General features: G+C 33.6%; 2 long non-coding RNA genes across 4 annotated transcripts; both read left to right on the top strand.

The window, feature by feature from the left end:
- The first annotated feature begins 8,392 nt into the window (after positions 1-8,392).
- LOC120274001 lies at positions 8,393-11,824 on the top strand. Of its 3 annotated transcripts, XR_005540667.1 has the most exons (4): positions 8,393-8,568; positions 8,651-8,904; positions 9,008-9,545; positions 10,794-11,824. It is a non-coding gene; the product is annotated as an uncharacterized LOC120274001 (long non-coding RNA). The 3 variants fall into 3 exon arrangements; XR_005540666.1 differs by lacking the exon at positions 10,794-11,824 and having other exon boundaries at positions 8,676-8,904; positions 9,008-10,557; XR_005540665.1 differs by lacking the exon at positions 10,794-11,824 and having other exon boundaries at positions 9,008-10,557.
- Positions 11,825-13,538: 1,714 nt separating this feature from the next.
- Positions 13,539-16,379, top strand: LOC120274000. Its single transcript, XR_005540664.1, has 2 exons — positions 13,539-14,812; positions 15,995-16,379. It is a non-coding gene; the product is annotated as an uncharacterized LOC120274000 (long non-coding RNA).
- The last annotated feature ends 8,069 nt before the right edge of the window (positions 16,380-24,448 follow it).

Here is a 24,448-nt window from a genome sequence, read left to right as displayed (position 1 = left end):
GTTATTGCATTACATAATTTTTTATTGTTTGTATATTATATCATTAGTTATTATTTTATTAAATTTATTTAATAATATTGTTGTTTGGTTGGTTTTTCCCTTTTATATTTTTTTTGTTAAGTGATTTTCTCATACAGTGGCCTAAGCACGACATCCTAGTTTTCATTAGTTCCATCCTTTTTTTAATTGTATGTAGAAAAATATATATTTAATTGCAAAATAATTAAAATAATTATTAATCCAACCTTATCTGAGTTATTTTTTGTACCTTTATATTACTCACTGTTAGAGGAATGGTTAATATGTGAATAAATTTTAATTGTTTTGATAATAAAAACATGATTAATTAAAAGAGGATCATATATGTGTGTGTATATAGATAATATTTATTCTTTTCGTCATTTCAATTTAATTGTTTAGATGGTTCCTAATCATGCATCCATGGATTGCCTTATGAAGCACATGGATGTAATGGTTGTATAGTATTTAATATAGATAATATGAAAGATAAGGTTATAAATTATAGATAATATTTACTTTTTTTTTTTTCTCTTAATGTCATATAGGTCTTCAAGGTTATTGCCCTGTCATTTATTTTGGCATATATTATTGAGTTATATTGTTTGCTTTGTATTACTGTTGAAATTTGAATGTTGTAAGAAAACCTAAATATATAGCTCTGAGAAGGGAATATTAAGAGGACACCTGGTATTGGGCTGTTGTTCTTTGAGATTTGTAAAACAAATTCTAAACTCTATTGAATTTTAAGGCCTTTATCAATGTTAGGTAGTTTGAAATCCTAGAGTTTGGCATATATCTTTATAGGACAAACATAGTTAGCAGAATAAACTTTCAACGAGAAACCTAGCAAGCTGATACACAGTTTGTCTTATAAAACAAATTTAAACATTGAAAAGCCAAAACTAGACACAAAACTGTTAAATGATATGCTGGCAAGTTTTGATATGTTCATCTTTCCTTACATCCTTTATATTTATTTATTTTCTTTTGTATTTCCTTGAGAAACATAAAACAAACTTTTTTACCAGTGTGCTATCCACTGTGCATTGGTTCAAACTTGTTTTATCTTGTGTAGCCCTTTGGTGATGGAAGGTGAGAAATTAATACCTTAATTCATGTTTATTTGCAATAAGGGAATGGAGTAGTATTCTATGACACACGATTACAGTGTCAAGTTCGACCAATGTCTCACCTGGTCTAACTTGACCTCATATAGTCATATCTAGTATTCTGCCCGCATGTTTTTTTATTTATTTTATTGTGATGTAATTTTAGGAATTTTAAATGCAAGTATGTGATGGAATGAAACAAAATGTGCTCCATTCATTTACTAATATATTGTTGTTTTTAGCCAAAAATTTTTTTCCCCCTATTATTTATTGTTTTACAATGTACTAATACCATTATATTTTTAAAATTTTAATTTATTTTCCTCTCACACGCTTGTGCTTAAGCAATTATTGTGTAAGAATTATTTTCTAAAACAGAGCAGAATTGAGTCTTATTGTCCATTTTCTTCCTAAATTTGAAGAGATTTGTTAGTTTTAATCTTTTGCAACATTTGAAAATTACATAGAATGGAGAGAGGATATAAATTCACTCTTTTTAGAATATAATTTGTTTTAACAAAAAATTAATGCCTTATTAGCCCATGCTGGGTTTTACCTAAACTCCATCAAACTACATTTCCATTTATTTATACATATAATTTGAAGGGCTCATATAATTTAATCCAATATAAAACTCTTCAAAGCTTTTATAATTTGATTCTTTTTGTTTGAGTTGAAAATTAATATATATATATATATATGAGCAAAACTAATTTATTAAAATAATTAGTCACAATCAATGTATGAATAATAAGAAAAGGGGAAATAACGTGATTGTTTCAGCTTTTGTTTGTTTGGAAACCCACTTTGAATGATCTTTGAATAAATAAATAAATAAATAAATAGAAGAAATGAAAGTTGAAAGTTTAGAGACTTTTATTTTAAAATTAATAGTCAATTTAATCCTCAAAAATACATAAACTATTGGAGATTTTGAGAATGTTTCAATAAGATTTTGCATGGAACCTCCATTGTAAAGTTTATTCTAAATTAAGTCTTTCCAATTTGTTAAATTAAAACATATGTTTAAATGTAATATTTAAAAATGAAACCCCAATAATTTTAAAAAATTATTTTTTTTACAAAAGCTGAAATTTTATTATTTATATGACTAGTTTCTATTTTACGAGCAATTATAAATATTGAGAATATCATATGTCAAACTATTCCATTAAATAATACTTATTAATAGTATAATAATCTTGATTATTTATAATTATTTATTTAAATTTCAATTTAAATATCCAATTATATAATTTAAATTTAATTTGTTAATGACTGCTGGCATAAAAATCGACAAATATCCTCAAACCTTCCATTCTCATCGGATCCGCCACACAGAAAACTAGCTGTCTGATGGCGTGATCTGTCCTTTGAAGGACGATCGAGGCAAGCCGGGCTGCCTCGATGTACAATCTTCACCTCTCGATAACAACTCGATTCTTTTGACTCACTCAAAACTAAAACACGTGTCATCATCTTATTTAATCTTGATAGCCTTTGGACTCTCACAAGCCGTTGATCTTCCAAGATTTAGCTATAAATATCACTACCCGCCAAAGAGAACCAGCGTTGTTCTAGGGTTTTCTTTGCTTTCGATTTCTCATTGATTTGATTTCCCTTTTCCTCTTCTTCGTTGATGGGTCTCTTTGTGAATTTTCAAGGATGGAGATCCAGATGTTTTCATGCGATTCTCACTGTGTGGTTTTTGACGGATTGGTGAGATGATGATTTATATTTTGATTGGTGGATATTTCTTATTCAAAGCGATGTCTTGAGTATCGATCCCTTTCCTGAATTGATTTCTTGGTATGAAGATCAAGGCGATGGTTTGTGATTCCAGTCTGTGTCTCTCTCCGATTTTTGATGATTTTTCTTTGAAAACTTCTTCGAAAAGGGAATTCTTGATCTCTTCTCGAGAAGGATGCGATGAGGATTTGGGCTCTTTTTCCTAAAAGATTGATTCTTCGAGGATGAAGAACCAGATGGATGGCTTTGCGATTCCGATTGGTGATTTGTTATCCGTGTTTTTGATGCAACTTAAGATGGAAAGTTTTGCTTTAATGTCAAGGTAAAGAGATGTTTTTATATTTCTTCCTAATTTTTAATGCTTTTTAGATTCGGTTCTGTATAATATATATTTTTGTTGATCTTAAAACCTGTTGTAGAAATCGTGCAGGATTGATTAACCAGCCCACAATGAAAATTTTGCCGCTGAATCATACTGGAAGAAGATGGCGAAGAAGGGAAGAACAGATGTATTTTAGATTTGTTGCTTGTTTTGTGTAGTTTTCTGGATCATTGTGTTCTTGGTGTATATAGAAAGAAAACCGGTTTCATCTCCATCCAAGAACAAGATCAGCTGAAGGCATTGATAAAGGCGATGTATATTTAGTGTAATATGACCTTTGCCATGATGGGTGCGCTCGCATGGCAGGTCGCCAAATGCTTAATAAAATTTTTGATTTTTAGAAATTCTTGAGGGGAGATCGCATCGGGATTTGATAGTTCCCCTGGGTTCTCCCTCATCTTGTGTGGGCTTCCTCTTTTCTGTGTGTGTGTGTGTGTCTGTGTCTGGTGTATTGCGTGCTCACGTCTTCACCTACAACGGCGCTTCATTGATTATGGCACTTCACCGATTACGGCATGCTTATTACCTATATCTCGTCATAGTCGCAGGTAAAAACTTTTAATACATTGTTCATGTTACCATCACACCATATTTACAGTATACTAAATTCACATCCCTGTCACATTGCTTTAGTTGTACCATCTTTTGTAATTGTGTCTGGCTTATAGTCAAACTTTTGTTTATAAAGCAATATTTAATGCCCAAATTGTGTGCCTGCTCAGCCAAGAAACAATATTAGTTCATGAATTTGTTGTTTGAAGTTATATATATTTATGGGTGTGTGCGCGGTTTCGGTCGCCTTCACCGATTAGGGCACTTGACCCGATTACAGCACGAATATCACCTATGTCTCATCATGTAAAAACTTAAATTGTTTCTACGTTGTCCATGATGAATTTTCTTTACTGTCATCGCGATATTTACCAGAATACCATGCATTCACAACGCCATCATATTACTTTAGTCATGTCGCTCTATGAGTCTGGCGTTACAATCAAACTTTTGTTTATAAATTTATGCCCAAACTGTGAGCGTGTAAGTAATTTGTTCTATGAGTCTTCTCAGTCAAGAAACAACATTAGTTCGGGTGAATTTGTTGTTTGAAGTTAATGTTGATTTCTTTGTACTTTTATTTCATTGTTTGTTAAATATGCAGAAAGGCAAATATGGCTGTCTTGTATTGAAATTTTGTAAACTTTGAAGTTATTAGAGATTTGTTTTGGAAAGTTCAGAAGGGCAAGCATAAGAGTTATTGTGGATGGTGAAGAGAGCTGGTTCTTGTTTGAAGAATGCTTTGGTATGAAGAATGGGTTTCTAAAATGTCCTGAATCACTGATGATAAGATCAGTTGTCAAGATTTTGCATCTTGTTTCAACTATGTGGAATTTGTCCTCATGTTTGGCATCAAGAGTTCACTGGGCAAGTCTTTTCAAAGTAGCTTTTCAAGGGTGGCATGGTTCACCTGGCCTTTCCTTTGTGGGCGTTGATGAGTCTTTTCAAGCATCTTCCACTTCATCCTCAAACTATGGCTTGCTGTGCCAATGTAAACTTTTTTAAAAGATTGATTGTTTTCTTTCAATAGCCCCCTGATGGACTTTTGTTGGTGCATTCTGCCGCTAATTTGTTTTATGCCTCATAACATGACTCATCTATCAGAGTCAAAAAGTGTTTCTACTTATGCATTGGTTTCTAAATAGTTGAGATGAGTTCTCCATTTTTTATACAAAACCATATTTCCTTTTTTCTGTTCTTTTCTAATATAGTTGAGCTGATTGCTTCTTTTTGGTATTTATTCTAGTTGGAATATATGTAGTATATTCAAATCATAATTAATTGTTGTAGTTTGCTATAATGCCACTATGTTAGGCTTTTTTTCCTTGCATGTTACTTAGATGAATTAAATTTGGGGTTTTGTTCTCCTCAATTAACTGTTTAATATATATTGATTCTCTTGATTTTGCAGACTTTCTTGTGATTCAATGTTATAGTGGTTGACTCCACAACATGCTCCTCATGTTAATGTCAACCAATTGTGTGTGGCACTTGATCACTTCCTCTCGATCAAGGGATATGAAAGGAGTTTTTTCTTTATAAAGCAAGGGAATCCTGTCTCAATGGTCAGCAGCATTGATAAGTTCGGCGCCTGACTTAGCTTGAGGGAAACGATCGCTGGTCAAAGGCGGCAAATATTTGATCTTAGGGTTCAGCTCTGTGATGGTTTCTTTTATTACCCAATATAAGTGAAATCTTTCACACATATATGGATTTGGAGGATTGATTTAGATTTAACTTTCTTCTGATGGGATTTCGGAGTTATAACCTAGTAATCATAGCATATTTTTCAGATGTGTTGGATCATAGAATCATTAATCTGCTTCCATGCCATGTAGGATGATAGATGCTTATTTAAACTGCAACCATGCTATAGTCTTTTTATTAGCTTGTTTTACTGTTTGCTAGCTGTTTAGCCTTTTATGACATTGATTTGATTTTCATTTTCTGTGTATGTTGTTTAGATGTTTACTTTCTAGTGTTGATGCAGAATTGCTTGATTTGTTGGAGGCCATTGTTTTAGCTATAATTGTTTGCTCTATTCATGGTTAGTCACCTTATCTCTTCTTCATTAGATATACAGTGAGTCAAACAATCTCTTTGTTATTTGTTAGTCACCTTAGCCAAGTGGTTAGTTACTTAATGAGTGCATGGGCAAAGTGCAGGATTGAATCTGTTATTTGCTAATGCAATTGTTTCGGCCCAGGTATTATTTACTTGGTCTGGGTGGGTATTTTGTGGAAGATAGAAGGTTGCATGTTATAGGGTTTTCAAGTCATCTACACCCTAGAAGTCGTTAAGTCATCGCTTTCACTCAGTATATATATATATAGTGAGAGTCTGCACGACGCAGGATCTTAAGTCAAACTTATAGAGTGCTCTGCATTTGTGGTTGTAGTTTGAAATTTTACACACAAATGTTAGAGAGGTGGTGGTTCAAACCACCAAGATCCATCATAAGGGTCTTCAAGAATATTAATGTCATTAATTTGATATATATTTTTGGGTTACAATGGTTGCTTTGATCTTACTGTTTGAATGTTTGACCCCTATAAGGTTATTAATAAAATAGTTTAAAAAAAAAGAATAATTTAGTCCTACGGTCAATTTTCTTTTTAGACTCCAGAAGATAATTTCATAAAATTGACTTTTTCCAAATATAATTTTGTTTTTAACAAAAATTATTGCTTGTCCAGCTCCCACAAAGTTAATAGTTTATACTCCGTTAAAACTCCAAATTTATTTTCTTATGCAAACAAGACAAAATTAATATACAATCTGAATGGTCATTATTTAAATTTAATCCAATATAAATACTTAACTAATACAACCGTGTGGTCTTTACAATAAATCACTATTTTGGTATATTATGTATTAAGTAAATGTATGAACTTGCTTGTTTGGGAGCCTCCCTCTTTCAATGATCTTTGAAGATAGAAATAATGTTCTTGGAAGATAGAAATAATGTTGACACACAAGGAGCGGATATTTATACACCTTGGAGAAAGAATGAAAGTTGAAGTTTGGTAATGTGAGTCTAGCCGACAAGAAAAGTATGAACGCTGACGCTGACAGCAGAACGAATGTATGAGCGCTCATCCACACAATGTATACGTCAATCACTAAATGACATACATTATTATTCATATTTTCAGAAATATAATTTCACCCATAATTCGAACTCTCACGAATTTAATGAAGCTCGGTTTCTAATAATTATTGGTTTAAAAATATATATAGGCAATGCAATTTTCAACAATATAGAAACTATCAAGAAATTTGGAATATTTTAACAGGAATTTGCTTGGAAACATACAGTTGGAAATTATCAAGAAATTAGTAATGTTTTAATGGGTCTTTTTTAAAATGTATAGTCAATGCAATCCTTAACAATATAGAAACTATCCAGAAATTAAGAATGTTTTAACAGGAATTTGCATGGAAACATCCAGTTGGAAATTTTTTATTGTGATCAATTCTTCCCATTTATTTATTTATTTTTTTGGATCTTCTAGAATTGAAATATTAGTTTAAATGTAATAACTTCAAATTATCCCATTATATACTATCTATAACTTTAATTATTAATAATATATATTTAAATTTTAATTTAAATATCCAATTGGATAATTTTATAATCATAAATGATTTAAACGATTATCCAATTTTTAGTTAATGATTCCGGTTAAAATTGATAACTATCTCAAATCCTTTTTAATTTAAGTCAGTTTTTGATTTCGGATCCGGATCACACCGAAATCTAACCGTTGGATGGCCTCGAGATTCGCATTCTTATGCAAGTTCGCAGTTTGGTACACCAATCTTGATAATCAACAACTCTGTTGACCACTCAAAACCAAACACGTGTCATCATCTCATTTAATCTTGATAACCTTTGGTCTTTCACAAGCCGTTGATCTTTCCGAGCTTCATTATAACTAATTTAAACCATTATCCTTTTTTTAGTTAATGATTCCGGTTAAAATGGATAAATATCTCAAATCCTTTTGAATTTAATTCAGGTTTTGATTTCCGCCCGGACCATATCGAAATCTAGCCGTTCGATGGCTTCGAGATTCGAATTTGGAACACCAATCTCGATAATCAACCAACTCTGTTGACCACTCAAAACTAAACACGTGTCATCATCTCATTTAATCTTGATAACCTTTGGTCTTTCACAAGCCGTTGATCTTCCCAAGCTTCAGCTATAAATATCACCACCCGCCATCCCAATTGTTCCACTTCTAGGGTTTTCTTTTTCTTTTTGATTTAGATCTCTCTAAATTTGATTTCCCTTTTCCTTTCTTCGTCGATGGTTTCCCCTTTTGTGGTTGCGGGTTCTTTGATCTCTTATTCACAGCGGTTTTTGAAGATCCGAGCCTTTCGTGAATTGGTTCTTGGTATGAAGATCAAGGCGATGGTCTGTGATTCAATCGGTGATCTAGCTTTCGGTGTTTTTCGTTTTGTTGGTCCGATTTTTTTATGACAAAATTAGTAAATTATCGGCGAGTTATGTTTGATTGTGGATTCCTTTGATCTCTTATTGAAAGTTATTCTGATGATCCGTCCCTTTTAGAATTGGTTTCTTTATATGAAGATCAAGGCGATGGTTTGTGATTCTAGTCGTTGGTTTTTATGTCGCCTTTACAAATTGGATTTTTGATGATTTTTGTTTGAAAATCTCATCAGAAAGAGATTGCTTGATCTCTTTTTGAAAAGGATGCGACGAGGAGTTGGTCTCTTCTATAAAAGGTGTGTTTTTTTTAATGGTTTTCGCCTTTACTAATCCAATTTTTTTTTTTTTAATTTTCTTTGAAAACCTCATCAAAATCAGGTTCCTTGATCTCTTCTTGAAAAAGGTTGCGACGAGGATCAGGTTTCTTCCGCAAAAGATTAATTCTTCGGGGATGAAGATCCAGCGGAAAAGATTAATTCTTCGGGGCATGAAGATCCAGCGGAATAGATTAATTCTTCGGGGATGAAGATCCAGATCATAAGATTGTGATTCCGTTTGGTGATTTGTCATCTGAATTTTGGATGACAACACGAGGGAAAGTTTGCTTAATGCCAAGCATCGTCAAATAGAAGGTAAGGAGTTGTTTTATATTTCGTCCCAATTCTTTAATGCTTTTAGATTCGGTTCTTGTAATTTTTTTATTATATATTTTTGTTGATCTTAAATCTGTTGTAGAAATCATGCAGTATTGATTATCCAGCCCACAATGAAAATTTTGCTGCTGAATCATATTGGAAGGTCGCGAGGAAGGGAAGAACAGATGTATATTTAGATTTGTTGCTTGTTTGGGTAGTTTTTAAGCGGATCTATTGTGTTCTTGGTGTATATTGAAACCGGTTTCATCTCCATCCAAGAAAAAGATCAGCTGAAGGCAGTGAAAAAGGTGATGTATAATTATGTAATATGACCTTTGCCATGATGGGTGCGCTCGCATGGCAGGTCGCCAAATCCTTAATAAAATTTTTCTTTTTGTGGTTCTTGAGGGGGAGATCGCACGGGGATTAGAGTTTTTTAGTTCCCCCGGGTTCTCCCCTTCATCTTGTGTGCTTCCTTGTGTGTGTGTGTGTGTCTCTGTCTCTGTGTGTGCGCGTGCTTATGCCTTCACCAATGACAGCACTTCCACGATTATTACCGGTTACTACCTTCCATCTCCGGCTTGGCAGGCCATGCATGTGATCTGCCTCACCATGTATGTCTCCCATCTTAATCGCAGGTAAAAACTTCTACCCTGCATCTACAGTGTTCGTGATGAATTTTTTTTTTACCATCATCACGTACTTACCAGAATTATGCATCACATCCCAGTCACATTAGTTTAGTCCTGCTGCCTAAGGCTCACAATCAAACTTTTGTTTGTTGCTGTCTAATGATCACAATTGAACTTTTGTTTATTGCCATCTAACACTCACAATCTCTTTGGTTTATAAAGTAATTTTTACTCTAATTTGGTCTATTTGAGTTCATATTGAATGTTAAGTCAAGAAACATTATTTCATCAATTTGTTTTCTGGAGTTAATGCCAATTTCTTTGTACTTTTATTTTAGTGTTTGTTGTACATACATAAAGGCAAATTTAGTTATCTTGCATAAGAGAAGCTTGTAAAGTTTGTAGTTATTATAGATTTTCTTGAAGTTCAGAAGCGCAAACATGCTATAAGAGAAGGATGTTTAGGAGGAGAACTTGGATATTGGTGAAGAGAGCTGGTTATTGTTTGAAGAATGCTTGGCATGAAGAATATGGTTTAAATGCCCTGAATCACAGATTAGGATTTCAAATTGGTTAAGATCAGCGTCAAGATTTACATCTTTTTCACCTTTGTGGAATTTGTCTTCGCATTGAGAGTTTACTGGCTAGTCTTTTCAAAGTAGCTGAGGATGGCATGGTTCACCTGACCATTTCTTTATGGGCACTAACAATTTTTTTAAGCATCTTCCACTTTTTCTTCAAACTATGGCTAGCTGTGCAAATGTAGACTTAAAAGGTTGCTTTGTTTTAGTAGTAGCATTTATATTTTTGCCGTCTGGTGCACTAGTGTTGGTGCATTCTACTGCAAATTTGTTCGCAAGATTTACAAATCTAATATATATTATGATTACCAGGTTATTACTGGGCATCTGTAAGGAGTCAAAAGTGTTCGGACTATGCATTGGTTCCTAGATAGTGTAGATGTAGTTGAGCTTAGTCCTCTATTTTTTAAATGTTATACAAGACCATGTTTTCATTTTCTCGTCTTTTTTTTAAAAAAAATTAACTTGTGCTAGGTGCTTTGTTTTGGTATTCATTCTACCAAACTTTTCAATGCTATGATAAATGCAGTATATTTAAATCTTAATTAACTGTTGTAGTTTGCTATATTGCTCCTCTGCTAGGCTTTTTTATATGAATGAGTTTTGTGCTTTTGGTCTCTTCAATAGCTTCTCTGTTAATCCATTTATTATATTTGTTCTCTTGACTTTGCAGATGTTATCATGACTCAATTCTTTAAGGGTTCACTCTGCTACATGACTCATATGTTATTGTCAATTGATCTCAAGTTGGGTTGTGGTCACCAAATATCCATCCCTCTTGCTGTTTTGGAAAGGAGTTTTTTTTTCTTCGTAAAGCAAAGTGAAACCGGTCTCAGAAGTTGTGGCATAGAAAAGTCTGGTGCCTGACAGATATGGCACAAACTTGAGCAGTCCTCTCTTGTTCTTCCTCTAGTCTAAGGCAGGCAAATATTTGATCTTAAGCGCAGGTTAGGAAGGAGTTTCTTTTGGTTGCTCATTTCAAGTGAGCTTTTCAAACATATGCTAAAATAAGTTGGTTATCATTGTTTATCAAGTGAAGGTTTCAAACTTTTATCGCAAGTTCAAACCTGGGGATTTCCTAGTTATACCCTGGTAATCATAATATATTTTCGATTTGTTGGATCGTCCAATTTTAGACTAAGTTTGATTCCTTTCCATGACATGAAGATGAGTTCTTGTTGTGGTACCTGAGCTGATAACTATAGTCTTATCATTAGCTTGTTGATGCTGTTTGTTAGCTGGTTAGCCTTTTATATGCTGCATGCATTGTATTTAGATGTTCACTTTCTGGTGCTGATACGGAGGCCATTGCTTTAGCTGATTTCATTTGTTCTGGCAATTGTTTGCTCTAGTCATGATGCACTCAACTTTAACTGATTAGTCACCTTTTTTCTTTCATTGGGCACAGTGAGAGTTCAGTATGCAGGATCTTAAGCTCAAAATTGGCAGAGTGCTCTTGCATTTGTGGTTTTAGCTTTTATTAATTTATTCACAAATGCTGGAGTGGGTGGTGGTTCGAATCCATCAAGATCCAATTCTTTTTTGTCATATTGGTCTTCAAGAATATATATATATATATATTTTTTTGTTATTTATTAGATATTTTCTTGGGTTATATTGGTTGCTTTGTATTACTGTTGAATTTTAGTAAACAAAAATTACTGAAGGCTTTTAGAAAGGAAATTAAGAGAACAATTTCGTATTGGGTTGTTGTGTTGAGACTTGTAAGACAAATTATAGACAAATTGAATTTTTAAGGCCTTTTGTGATGTTATGTATTTTGAAAATTCTAGTAGTCATAACAGGACGGGGACTAGAACCAAACCCATAAATATTTATTTTCCAATACATATTTAGGTGTTTGACATGGGTCATATATTATTTCAATTGTTAGGATTTAAACTTAGTTAATATTTTTTTTTTCACACCATTATATGTAATCTTCTTTCAAGGTAGGGATCAGTGTATATATATATATATATATACAAAGCTCTTAAATTTATTAATTTGGTTGTTAAAACCATACATAAATCCAAGGATTTAAAAACCGGACCGGTCGACGAACCGGTTGGCCAACCGGTTCGCAGTTCAACCGGTCCAACCGGTTCGACCGGCCGGTTCAATGCTTTCTATTTTTTAATTTTTTTTAAATAAATAAATTATTTAAAATAATAATAAAATTTCATAAAATTATTAAAAAAAAAATCCAGAAAAATCAGAAAAATGGGGAAAAATAGAAATTTAATAAATATAACTATGAAATTAAAATTTTATTTCTTTTACTAGCTCACAAATCACAAGTCCTCCATGAATTTTATTTTTAAAATATAAGTATATAACTACAAGTCTACACTCTATAAGACTCAAGACAAGACTACATTAAAAAACAAGACCAACAAGTAACAAACAAGCCCACCACTACCACAGGGCACAAGCTTGAAGAATTCACAACTTTCACTTCTATATAAAATTTAATTTCTCAACATGAACATACATAGTTATATACAAAAATACTACAAATCTACAAAGTACAAATAACAAAGCACCAAACAAGTCCACAAGTATCAATTGATTCAATTCACAACTTCAACATAATAAAATTAAAATTTTCCAATATTAATACAACAAATTTTCTAATATTAATATAACATGAACCACTAAATAAATTCAAAGTTCAATTTTTTTTTTAAAAAAAACGGTCGGTCCGGTTGAACCGGTTCACCGGTTCCCGGTCCGACAACGGTTCATAGCCGGTTCAATTAGAACCCGGTTCAATATATACAAATGAACCGGACTGGTGGCCGGTTCCCGGTTCAACCGATTCAACCGGCCGGTCCGGTCCGGTTTTTAAATCCTTGCATAAATTCCTATTTTTTTTAAATTTTTATTTTTTTTAAATATCATGTAGGTTGAACTCCAAGAATATTGCTGTCATTAATTTGATATTTTTTGGGTTATATTGGTTGATTTGTATAACTGTTCAATGTTTGCAACAAAATTCAAAAACTCTTATTAAAAGGAATACTAAGAGAACTATCTCGAATTGGGTTGTTTATAATATGTAGTCCTATGGTCAATTTTTTTTTTCTTAGATTCTAGAAGACAATTTATAAAATTGACTTTTTAAAAATATATTTTTTCCAATTTATTTTTTTCATAATTTATTATATATCAAAGATTATAAACAAACATTTAAATATAATAACTTTAAATTATCCAATTATACTATTTATAACTTTAATTAGTAATAATATTTATTTAAATTTCAATTTAAATAATTTTATAATCATAACAAGCTCATCTAATTATTTCGACCAATCAAAACTAACCACGTGTCATCATCTCATTTTATCGTGATAACCTTCGGACTCTCACAAACCGTTGATCTTTCTAAGATTCAGCTATAAATATCACCACCCACCATCCCCAATTGTTCCGGTTCTAGGGTTTTCTTTTTACTTTTTTATTTCGATTTCTCTAATTTGATTTCCCTTTTCCTCTCTTCGTCGATGGTTTCCCCTTCCGTGAATTTTCAAGGATGGAGATCCAGATGTTTTCTTGTGATTTCCTTCTGTGATCCAGCTTTCGGTGGTTTTCGACGTATTTTAGTGAGATGATGATCTATATTTGATTGCGGATTCTTTGATTTCTTATTCAAAGCGATGTCTTGAGTATCGATCCCTTTCCTGAATTGATTTCTTGGTATGAAGATCAAGGTGATTGTTTGTGATTCCAGTTTGTGTCTTTTTTTAATTTTTTTTGAATTTATTCCCCGATTTTTGATGATTTTTCTTTGAAAATCTCACCGGAATATGGATTCTTGATCAAGGTGATTTTTTTATTAGTAAAGACGATGGTTTTGGCCTTTACCAATCCGATTTTTTTTTTTTTTAATGGTTTTTCTTTGAAAACCACTTCGAAATAGGGATTTTTCTTAGTCTTCTCGGAAAGGATGCGGCGAGGATCCGATCTCTTCTCTGAAAGATTAATTCTTCGAGGTTGAAGATCCAGATGATAAGCTTATGATTTGTCATCCGTGTTTTGGGTCTGGCTTAAGATGGAAAGGAGTTGTTTTATATTTTGTCCTAATTGTTTAATGATTTTTAGATTCGGTTCTTGTATATTTTTTTTATTATATATTTTTGTTGATCTTAGATCTGTTGTAGAAATCGTGCAGGATTGATTATCCAGCCCACAATGAAAATTTTGCTGCTGAATTATACTGGAAGGTCTTGACGAAGGGAAGATGAAAATAGGTTTAGATTTGTTGCTTGTTTTGGGTAATTTTCAAGCGGATCTATTGTATTCTTGATGTATGTAGAAACCGGTTTCATCTCCATCCAAGAACAAGATCAGCTGAAGGCAGTGAAAAAGGTGATGTATATTTATGTAATATGACCTTTGCCATGATGGGTGCGCTCGCATGGCAGGTCACCATATCCTTAATAAAATTTCCCTTTTTTGTGGTTCTTGAGGGGGAGATCGCACGGGGATTTGATTTTTTTTAGTTCCCCCGGGTTCTCCCCTTCATCTTGTGTGCTTCCCTTTTTTTTTGTGTGTGTATGTGCATGTTTATGTCTTCACAAATGACGACACTTCCACGATTATTGCCGATTGCTACCTTGCATTTTCCCGCTTGGCAGACCATGCATGTGATCTATGACTCGCGTCAATGTCTCATCGTAATCGCAGGTAAAAACTTCTACCCTGCATCTACACCTGTTATCACATACATACCAGAATTATGCATCATATCCCAGTCACATTACTTTAGTCCTGCCGTCTAAGGCTCACAATCAAACTTTTGTTTGTTTGTGGTCTAATGATCACAATTGAACTTTTTTGTTTATTACCATTTAACACTCACAGCCTCTTTGGTTTATAAAGCAATATTTACTCTAAGTTGCTCTATTTGAGTTCATATGAATGCTCAGTCAAGAAACATTATTTCATCAATTTGTTGTCTAGAGTTAATGTCAATTTCTCTATACTTTTATTTCAGTGTTTGTTGTACATGCAGAAAGGCATACATAGTTATCTTGTATAGGAGGTTTGTATAGTTTGTAGTTATTATAGATTTTCTTGAAGTTCAGAAGGGCAAGCATGCTATAAGAGAAGGATGTTAAGGAGGACTTGCATAATGGTGAAGAGAGCTGGTTCTTGTTTGAAGAATGCTTGGCATGAAGAATATGGTTTAAATGCCCTGAGTCACAGATTAAGACTTCAAATTGGTTAAAAGATCAGTCGTCAAGATCTTTTTCACCTATTTGGAATTTGTCTTCACGATGAGGCATGTTGCTAGTCTGACCTTTTCTTTTCAGGCACTAACAAGTTTTTACAGCATCTTCCACTTATCTTCAAACTATGGCTAGCTGTGTCAATGTGAACTTACTTAAAAGATTGTTTTGTTTTAGTAGCAGCATTTATATTTTTGCCGCCTGGTGTACTAGCTGGTGCTGTCTACTGCAAATTTGTTTTATGCCCCATATCATGGCAGTAATATCACTTGTCATCTATGAGGAGTTAAAAGTGTTTGTAGTACTTTGTTATGCATTGGTTCCTAAATGTTGTAGGTGTAGTTGTGATTAGTCCTCTATTTTTTAAGTGTTATACAAAACCATGTTTTTTTTTTGCTAATATTTTTTTTTATTAACTTGTGCTAGGTGTTTGTTTTTGGTATTCATACTACCAAACCTGTCAATTTTATAATAAATGCAGTATATTCAAATCATAATTAACTGTTGTAGTTTGCTATGTTGCTACTCTGTTTGGCTTTTTTATATATTCATATGAATGGATTTTGTGTTTTTGTTCTCTTCAATTTTTCCTTTGTTAATCTAACTGTTTATTATATTTGTTTTCTTGACTCTACAGATGTCAATCTCAAGTATGGTTGTGGATCACCCAATATCCATCTTTCTTGCTATCTTATCTCCTAAAGGGGTTTTGGAAAGGAGTTCTTTTTTTTATTCATAGAGCAATTGAAACTGGTCTCAATAAGTGTGTCATATAAAAGTCAGGTGCCTGACTGATGTAGCACAGACTTGAGCAGTGCTCTCTCATTCTTCTTATAACCAGGGAGCATGTCTCTAGTCTAATGCAGGCAAATATTTAATCATAGGCTCAGCTTGGTAGGGAGGTTCTTTTGGTTGCTCATTTCAAGTGTAAGCTTTTCAGACATGCACTCAGGGATTGGTTTAAATTTCTTATTTATCTGTTGTGGTAAGCTCAATAAAGTTGATTATCTCTGTTTTATCAAGTGAAAGTTTCAAACTTTTATCTCAAATTCAAACATGTGGATTTCCTAGTTATAAGATGGTAATCATGGTATCTTTTAGATATATTGGATCATCTAAAATGGCATGAAGATGAGTTCTTGTTGTGGTTGTTCATGTAGATGCTCATTGAAACTGCTACCTGAGCTGAGATCTCGTCTTATTATTAGCTTGTTGATGCTTTCTGTTAGCTGGTTAGCCTTTTATAACATTGAGTTGAAATTTTATATGCTGCATACATTGTATTTAGATGTTTGCTTTCTGGTGCTGATGCGACATTTTATATCTTGATTGTTTGATTTTTGTTGCAGACCATTGCTTTAGCTGATTTAAGCCATTGCGTTAGCTGATTTAATTTGTTCCGACAATTGTTTGCTCTGTTCATGATACATGCAACTGTTAACTGGTTAGTTGCCTTTTCTCTTTATTAGGTATAGTGAGTTTGGTACAATGGATCTTAAGCTCAAAAATTGGAAGAGTGCTCTTGCATTTGTGGTTTTAGCTTTTGTTAATTTACTCACAAATGCTGGAGAGGTTGGTGGTTCGAATCCACTAAGATCCAGTTGTTTTTTGTCATTTCGGTCTACAAGAATATTGCCGTGTCATTTATATTTGTATATATATGTTGAGTTATATTGGTTTATTTGAATTTTTGTTGAATGTGGTAAAAAAAATTCTGAAGGGCCGGTAGAAGGAATATTAAAAAAAAAAAACTCGTATTTGGTGGTTGTTTTGAGATTTGTAAAACAAATTTTAGATGTGCATTGAATTTTCAAGGCCTTTAGTGATGTTATGTGTTTTGAAAATCTTAGCAGTTATAATGGTCAGGATTTAAATTTAGTTTATATATTTTTTTCCTAACATGGTTATTTAATCTGGATACAATCTTTTTTTCTTCTTTCAATGTGGAGATGAATATATATATATATATATATAAGGTTTTTTTTTTTTTAGTCTTGATCATTAAAAATATATGGCATGTCTCAAACATTTATATTTGTATTGGAAAGTATTGAAGGGGAGATGGATTGGAATAGAGTTAGAACTTTGTTCCCATGCTTGAGGGGTTGCATGTTACACATAATGCCCGCCCACTGAGGCTTATTAATATTATATTTTAATTATAAATGTTATTTATTTAACTTTCAATTTAAATTGATATCCAACTAATGTAAACAAAATTATCCTATTTTTAGTTTATGATTGGGATAAATTTGATAAATATCTGAAATCCTCTAAAAATTCTAGTAATATTCTGATTTCGGACAACAAACTCTGATCCGATTCGTTAGATGGCCTTGATATTCGAATTTGGGTGATCATATGGCAAGCTCGTGGTTAGGTACACCGATCTCGATAATTATCTAATTCCGTTTGACCATTTAAAACCAAACACGTGTCATCATCTCATTTTATTGTGACAACCATCGGACTCTTACTAGCCGTTGATATTTCCAAAATTTAGCTGTAAATATCACCACCCGCCAGCTCAGCTCCAGTGTCGGTGCTCTAGGGTTTTCTTCTCTCTTTTATTCTAATGTCTCTCTGATTTGATTTCTCTATTCCTCTGTTCATCGATGGTTTCCCCTTTAGTGAATTTTTAAGGATGGAGATCCAGATGTTTTCTTGTGATTCCTTTCGGTGATCCAGCTTTCGGTGTTTCTCGTTTTATCGGTACTCTTTTGGTTAATTTTTTTGATAAATCACTCAATTTTGTCGAAATATCAGTTCTTCAGAATTTTTGGTTTGTTTCAAAGTCTTTCATTAAAAGTCACTAACTATTTCACAAACAAAGTCACCTCAGTGGATTAACATTGCACATCGACGCGTGGCCCGAAAAACCCAATTAGCAGTCTCCACGCCGCCTAACGACAAATGTAATCTACCGAGTGACTTGTTTGTGAAATGCTAATGACTTTTAGTGAAAGACTTTGAAACAAAACCAAAATTCGATGAAAGAACCGATATTTCGATCAAAAGTTGAGTGATTTATCAAAAAAATTAACCGTACTCTTTTTAATTTGATGACATAATTTGTAAATTATCGGGAAATTATATTTGATTGTGAGTTCTTTGATATCTTATACATAGCGAGTTTTTAAGATCCATATGTTTTATTTGATTGGGGATTCTTTGTTTTTTTTTTTTTAATTTAGGATCAATCCCTTTTTGAATTGATTTCTTGGTATAAAGATCAAGACAATGCTTCTTGTGAAATTATGGATTGGGTAGAGCAGGGTTACAGAAAAAAATAAAAATAAAAATAATAACAATAAAGATGGAGGACACAGATTTTACGTTAAAAATCTTAAAATAAATTAGGGAAAAAACCACGGGTAAAGTATAAGAATTTTATTTTATTTTTTTGAAAATTAAGAGTTACAAACTTTCTATTAACAAGGAGAATAACAATTTATTCATTTGTTTATGTAGTAATAGAAGTAACGCAAACCTTCTAATTCTTTTTTGCACTATTTGCTACCATTTTCTCTCTCACCTTCACTATTCGTCGGCTAAATAGTGCATTGAAAACGTTCCTCATTCATCTCCTCTATTTATAGGAGAAAAGGATGAGGATTAGTTCACCTAATCCTTATATTAGGTGAGGATATACATATATATATATATATATATATATTCTCACGTATACTACAATCCATGTTATTAACAATTCTCCTACTTGACTTGAAGATTAGATTGACTAATAATTAGATCTTCTCACTGTTATTTCTTCCTTGCCATTCAATGTTGTTTACGTCTCTACTAGGTCACATGAGGATCGACACTATATAAATTTATCGGTGTTGATTGTTTTTGTTAAGAAATCTACTAGGTTGTTTTTTGCATGAATTTTCTACATATCCACTAATCCTTCTTCCACTTTCTCTTAGATGAAGTGGTACCTAACTCTAATATATTTTGGCTTTGAATGAAATGCTAGATTCTTTACAAGATACAAAACACTCTGGTTATCACAATGTAGAGTAATGTTTTCTTGTTTGTGCTCAAGTTCTTTCAACACCATCTTCAACCACTCTACTTCTTTACTGGCTTGTGTGGCTACCAAATATTCTGCTTTTGTCGTTGACGTATCCACGATTGACTACAATTTTGAAATCCAACTCAGGGCATCTCCAACCCAACACCCAAATCCCAAATTTGGGGTGGGATTTGGGTGTAGAGTACTCCAACCCACACCCAAATCTTACCCCAAATTTGGGTTTTGCAACAGTGCAATCCCAAATTTGGGGTCCCACATTATTTCTTATTTTTTAATTATATTTTCTATTTTTTTTATTGTTGTAATGGAAAATATAAAATTATTAATCCATTAATATAATTATAAGGAGTTATTTATAATATTAATTTGTGTAATTAATTAATAATCAATAATAATAATTATTTAATTAATAAATAAAATTGTTAATTATTAATATATATTTAATTAATAAATTAAAAAACATAGTTGTACAATTAATAAGTTATATTTTTTAATAAATTATTTATAAATTGTAATTAATGTTTAATTAATTTATTGTTAAAATGATTAATTTCAAATATCTTTATTAAATAATAATAAAATAATATATGAAAAGAATATTATAAGAATATTCTTTTTTGGTTTAAAATTTGAGATTTGTGGTTGGAGTAAAATTTTCTGTAGCAAGACCAAATTTGAGATTTAGGATAGAGATTTGGGATTATGGGTTGGAGATGGTCTCACAGCTCCTTCAATTAGTGTTAACACATCTTGTAGTGGATTTGTTTTTATCAACATTCCTTGCATAATCAATATTACATATCCACTGATAATAAACTTTGATCCTCCATAACATAATGCAACATCTGAGGTTCCCTTTACGTAACTGAGAATCCTCTTAACAGTATTCCAATTCTCTCGACCAGGATTCGCTATGTAACGACTTACCACTCTCACTACATGTGCAATATCTAGTTTTGTACAGAATATGGCTAACATTAGGCTTCCCACTGCTGATGCATACGGTACTCGAGACATCTCCATCCTCCTTCATCGTTAGAGTGTTAGGACACATACTTAAGGATAACTTGAAATTAATAAGAAGTGGGGCGTGAAATTGGCTTATAGACGTGCATGTTGAAGCGTCGCAAAATCTTTTTTAGATAAGTTTTCTGAAAAAGCCAGATCTCCCTATTACTCTATCTCGGTAAATTTGTATCCCTAGAGTCTTGTCTGCTGATCCAAGTCCATTTCAAATTCCCTAGCCAATTGTGCCTTCAACTCCTGGATACAATTTTTATTGAGGGCCTGTTACCAACATGTCAACATACAACAACAAGACAATCTTTTTCTTCTTTAAACCTCTTGACATATGCACAAGGACATATATGGAATCTACTCTATTCAAGACTTATGATGAAGGAATCAATTCTCTTATACTTACATTTTGGCGTCTGTTTTAGATCATATAAAGATTTGTTCAACTCTGCATGAGGGTTTGTATTTATAGGAAAAAAGATGAGGATTAGGTGAGCTAATCCTCATCCTTTTCTCCTATAAATAGAGGGAATGAGGAACGCTCTCAGTGCATCATTCAACTGAGGAAAAGTGAGGGTGAGAGAGAGTGGGAGAAAATAGTGGGGAAAAAAATTAGTGGGTTTGTGTTGATTCTATTATAGGAGAGAATGAATAAATTGTTGTTCTTGTTGTTGATAGAAAGTTTATAACTTCTATTTTTCACTAAAATAAAATTTTTCTACCTTGTCCGTAGTTTTTTACCCTAATTTAGTATGGGGGTTTTCATGTAAAATTTGAGCCCCTCATCTTTATTGTTATTATTTTCAACTACTATTGCTGTGACTTTGTTCTATCCAGTACTATGATTTTACACCAAAAATCTCTCATCATAGTCGCAGGTAAAAACTTTAATTTTTTCAGCATTCATGATGAATTGTTTTTCCATAATCGCATACTTGCCAGAATACTACGCATTCACATTACCGTTACCTTACTTTAGTCATGCTGTCTATGAGTCTGCTAACAGGTTTCCTTTTTTTATAAAGCAATATTTATGCCCAAACTGTGTGCTGGTTTAATTTGTTCTGTTGATCTGCTCAGTCAAGAAATACTAATTAGTTCATGAACTTGTTGTCTGAAGTTAAAGTTGATTTCTTTGTACTTTTATTTTATTATTTGTTATACACGTAAAAAGGAAAATATACCTATCTTGTATAGAAAGTTTGTAAAATTTGTAGTTCTTATAGACTTTCATGAAGTTTAGAAGGGCAAACATGTTATAAGAGAATGATATTTGGGAGGTAAACTTGCATAATGGTGAAAATAGCTGGTTCTTGTTTGGAGAATGCTTGGCAAGAAGAATATGGTTCAAATGTCCTGCCTTCAAGTCGGTTATGATCATCGTCAAGTTCTTCATCTTGTTTCGCCTTTGTGTAATTTGCCTTCACGTTTGGCATCAAGAGTTTATCCATTGATTCTTTTCAAAGTAGCTGAGATGGGCATGGTTCACTTGGCATTATCTTTATGGGCATCTTCATGTGTTTTTGATAAGTGCTTGTGCGATATGAATGCAAAGCGTTCATTCTTTATGTTGAGCATTACTTTTCTCAGTTTTTTACATTAATATGTGTGTTTTTATGTTACTTTTTATGCAGGTAGGGTTGTGAGGCCGAGTATGAAGGAAATGGGCCGATGTGGATCATAATGCACCTATTTTGGAGGAGATCTTGCTAAGGTTCAAACGCGAAGACATAGGACATGTGTTAGATGCTAGAGTGTGTGCCAACCTCCTCGCGATTCGAGTGAGTACATCCATTTGGAGGGGCACAAAGGCGAGCACACTCGAACATTCCGTCTTATGCATACAAGAACAAGAACCCCACCAACATATATATCATTGAAGAAGCAAGTGATTCACGGCGTGAACGTGTGCCCGCTTATGCTACTCCCGATGAAAGTATGGAATTGGGAAGTTATTCAGTGTCAAAAGACCCGTAGCGAGGACATTGTAGCAATTCTTTAGTGCAGACAATGTTCACAGGGTCCGAGAAATCGGGGAGACGGAGAATCCACACGGGCATGTGGAAATTATCCACGCCCGTGTGGAAATTCACTGACGAGCGCGTGTACCGATCCCACGCCCGTGGAGTTGCCCGATTCCGACTCTATTTAAAAGCTCGATTCACCCTCGATTTTTGGTATTCTTTTCTCCATCTTTTCCCCTAACTTACGAGAGAGCTTCGCTAGGGGTTTTCGAGGGGTATTGGCCAAGGTTTTTGGAGAAGTTCTACGGCTCCGACATCGTGATTCCATTATGAAGAAGGTTGGTAGGGGAGCTTCGATCGAGGCGTATCCCTATACTGGGACGAAGGAATCTTTGGACTGACTAGTAGAGGACTCTCCACAAGACCATCGACACGACCATCGAGGGGTTTCTTTATGGATTCATTGCTTTTTACATTCGATTTCTTTGATTGTACTAAGCTCCATGGAGAGCTAAAGCCCTAGTGGGTGCTTGGATGATTGTGAACCCTAGGATGTATTCGTTTCATTGAACTTCTTTATTATGCTTTCAATAAATTGATTTTTATTGTGAGTTCCAACCTTGAATGCTTAATTGTATGAACATTTTCCCTAGAGTGACACTAGGGTTGAGAGTTCTTGTTGGTAACCTTGTGAGTGAGTGACACACCACGAGCGTTAGACAAAGCTAGGTTGGAGAGGGTTGAGAGGGTGAGTCGAGAGGCAGGGAGCGTCCCCTTTCCCTCCGACGTGATAGATTCTACCTCCGTTCCTCGAGTTCTTTGCGGCTATAATAGAGTGAATGGTCTAAGGGATGAACCTCCGTCGGGGGCCTAGTTGCGCGTGCAATGGGAGTGAAGCGTTGAGGTGATCTTAGTATCTAGGGCTTAATTGTGGCTAGGGACCTTCCACCGGACCAAAGGGTTAGGTCTAAATCTAGGAAGAGATTTATCACTTGGAATCCCTAGAGCTCATTGCAACTCTATGCGAGTGCGAGGTGTTGAGATTGTTCGATTTCTCCTCCGGGACATGTATAGAGTTAGGCATAGTTGACCTTAGATTTGGGACTATGTATGTATAGATTTTCACGACTCACCATTGCATTGATTATGAAGCATAATAGAGAGTTCTTGCACTTGAAGCGATTATCCTAGGTGAAGCATCATCCGAGTACCCCATCTTTATCGATTGCCTTGCCTCCTCCTTACTTTTGTTCTCTTACTTGTTGCTTTTAATTTCTGAGAATTGAATCATTACCACACTTATCATTGTTGATACTTCACATAGCTAAGAATCGAGTTAAGTGTCTTTACTCCCTACTCCCTGTGGATTCGACCCAGTTCACCCGGGATTATTACTTCGACAAACCCGTGCACTTGCGGGATATAAGCAAGGGGACCTTGTCAATTTTCAAGCTTCTTCCACTTTTTCTAACTATATCTAGCTGTGCCAATGTAAACTTACTTGAAAGAGATTGCTTTATTTCAGTAGTAACACTTTTATTCTTTGCCACCTGGTGGACTAGTTTTTGCTCCATTCTACTACAAATTTGTTTTATGCTCCATATGATGGCAGTAATTTTGGTGGTCATCTATCTGGAGCCTAAAAGTGTTCTTATACCATGCATTGGTAAGAACACTGGATTGGATTTTTGTTTTCTGTAGACATTGACTTTAGATGTTTCACTTTTTGGTGCTGATGCAGCATTTTATATTCTTTGATTGTTTGATTTCTGTTTTAGGGTGTTTCTTTAGATGATTTAGTCTGTTCTAATAATTTTGCCATATGAAGATTATTGTGATGCTAATTTGCTTAATTTGCAACTGGTTGGTCACCTTTTTCTCTTCATTAGGTATAGTGAATTTAGTATGCAGGATCTTTAAGCTCAAAATTGGGAGAGTGCTCTTGCATTTGTGGTTGTAGTTTTTTTGAAACACACTCTCAAATACTGGAGAGGATGGTGGTTTGAATCCATCAAGATCCGCTTTTTTTATATCATGCATAGGTCATCAAGAATATTTCCTTGTTATTTAT

The sequence above is a fragment of the Dioscorea cayenensis genome, chromosome 12 (genome assembly GCF_009730915.1).
Source record: "Dioscorea cayenensis subsp. rotundata cultivar TDr96_F1 chromosome 12, TDr96_F1_v2_PseudoChromosome.rev07_lg8_w22 25.fasta, whole genome shotgun sequence".
Taxonomy (NCBI): domain Eukaryota; kingdom Viridiplantae; phylum Streptophyta; class Magnoliopsida; order Dioscoreales; family Dioscoreaceae; genus Dioscorea; species Dioscorea cayenensis.
This window is presented reverse-complemented; position numbering and strand designations above follow the sequence as displayed.